The 2,529-nt window shown below is 29.3% G+C and overlaps 1 protein-coding gene across 1 annotated transcript in view; it reads left to right on the top strand.

Annotated features, from left to right (window-relative positions):
- The window catches only part of LOC119667567, a 15,478-nt gene that overhangs the window by 2,677 nt on the left and 10,272 nt on the right, over positions 1-2,529 (top strand). The window lies entirely within an intron of this gene.

Genomic DNA, 2,529 nt, shown 5'->3' with positions numbered 1-2,529 from the left:
ACACAAAAAAAACACTGATCGCGGTGACTGGGAAGAAGACTCTGTCCAACTTACTTTTTAGTTATTTCTTCCCAAGCCACTAGTACAGCTTACACTTGCTGATTTTACAGTTCCTCTTAAACAAATATGTGTTACAGGATGGATCAACACAGTATCCGCAACATCTAAAGCCTTTTGCATTCATTCTTATTTATTTTATATTTATATCGCAAACGTTATTTTGTGTTGAATAATTTTCTCAGTCGAAAATTTTGACTTATGGTCGTTTAAAGTTTGCAACATATTTTCAATAAAAAATTCTGAGTCCTTTACTGAACATTTAAACGACATTTTACGTTTCTTATTGCTTCCCTAACCCATAACTACATCTCTATTTAAATTTTTGGTGGAGTTTTTCAATTTTATAGCTCTTAGTAGAGCAACATTAGAAGTGCTATTAAGGCTTGTTTTTGACATATTATTCAAATCAAGGTCCCTATCACTACCTGTGGTTCTATCTAAGAGGGAAGTATCTAACGTATTTACTACGTTTATCGGCAATAATGTGCTTGACTCGTCATATGTTTGTAAGAGGGGGGGTATCTGACGTATTTACTACGTTTATCGGCACTAATGTGCTTGACCTGTCATATGTTTTTAAGAGGGGGATATCTAACGTATTTACTACGTTTATCGGCACTAATGTGCTTGACTCTTCATATGTTTGTAAGAGGGGGGGTATCTAACGTATTTACTACGTTTATCGGCACTAATGTGGTTGACCTGTCATATGTTTTTAAGAGAGGGGTATCTAACGTATTTAATACATTTATCGGCACTGTGCTTGATTCGTCATTTGTTTCGTTATCATTAAACGAATTACCTTTTATAATTTTCATTTTACAAAAATAATAAGCATTACATATCTTACGCCTAACATGTATGTTAATTTTTTAAAAAAATAATTGACTTACCTGATAATTGAGTATTTATATTCTCAATAATACGCTCGAAGATGTCTTGATCAGCTTCTTTTAAGTCAATCTTAAGTATTTCCTCCTTCTTCAATGCCCCAAAAATGGCAGCAGTGTAATTTATTTTAACCATAATCGTTCACGACTTGGAAACAAATTAAAAGAAAATTAATTAATAAAATTAGTTAACACTAGAATCGTGCATTATTGGAAGAAACTATACTTTAGATTGTATAGTTGTATAGAAGGTGACAAAATATATTGCAACGAATCATGCCATATATGAAGTATCTAATCTAAGTATCTATAAAATCTTGCTTAACGTGGTCAAAATTACTAACAGATATATTTACTTTACAATTCACAAATATAACTATGCTGTTGAAAAACGATTTAAATGAATCAATGTCAATAAGGGACTTTGCGAAAATTATAACAAGTGTAAGACATTAAATAAAAGAATAATTTGTTTTAATATATTAAATAAAATAAAATTTTTTTTTAAATTAAAAGCAAAGAACCGATCATTTAATTTGCTTTTACCCCCTTATTTAAATTAATTACATATGGTGATTTCCTTTTTCTTTTTTGTACTCTGAAAAGTTAAAAAAAAAAGAAATTTGTTAATTTTTTTGAAAATTTTAATAAAAATGATTTAAATTACGTTTTATTTCATTGTTTTCTTCCTGCCGACGACGGTTTTCTTCCTGTCGATGGCGGTTTTCTTCCTGCCGCCGAAAGTTTTCTTCTTGCCGCTGGCGGTTTTTTTCGCGTCGCCGGTAGTAACAACTGGCCGTTGGCTGTTTTTTTTTCTGCTATTAACGCTGCAGTTGCTAAAGAAAGATACAAAAATATTAAATTTTAATATAACATTTAATATAAATAATAATATAATATTATATATATATTTTAAATTAAATTATTTACATACATTTTTACCCCCAAAGAGCAATCCTATTAACACGCCGGCTAGTATAGATCTATAATATATAGATTTAAAATAGATCTATTACATAATTCTAATCAAATTCAATTATTGCTTTTATATATAATATTGTAACATAAATTTCATATGTAATCTCCATTTAATATTCTTTAGTTTGCATCAGTGTGTTACCACTGTACCATGAATTTTATTTGAGACGCGAGTTATATGTTTTAACTATAACTATTAGAATTAATAATTTAAACACATTTATTTTCTTTTATAGAAAAAAAAAATTTATTTATTTATTTATTGAATTAATGGACACAAAAAAAAACACTGATCGCGGTGACTGGCAAGAAGACTCTGTCCAACTTACTTTTTAGTTATTTCTTCCCAAGCCACTAGTACAGCTTACACTTGCTGACTTTACAGTTCCTCTTAAACAAATATGTGTTACAGGATGGATCAACACAGTATCCGTAACATCTAAAGCCTTTTGCATTCATTCTTATTTATTTTATATTTATATCGCAAACGTTATTTTGTGTTGAATAATTTTCTCAGTCGTTTAAAGTTTGCAACATATTTTCAATAAAAAATTCTGAGTCCTTTACTGAGCATTTATACGACATTTTACGTTTCTTATTG

Source organism: Teleopsis dalmanni, chromosome 1, assembly GCF_002237135.1.
Source record: "Teleopsis dalmanni isolate 2A chromosome 1, ASM223713v2, whole genome shotgun sequence".
NCBI lineage: Eukaryota > Metazoa > Arthropoda > Insecta > Diptera > Diopsidae > Teleopsis > Teleopsis dalmanni.
Note: the sequence above shows the minus strand (reverse complement) of the source record. Positions and strands in the feature narration are given on the sequence as shown.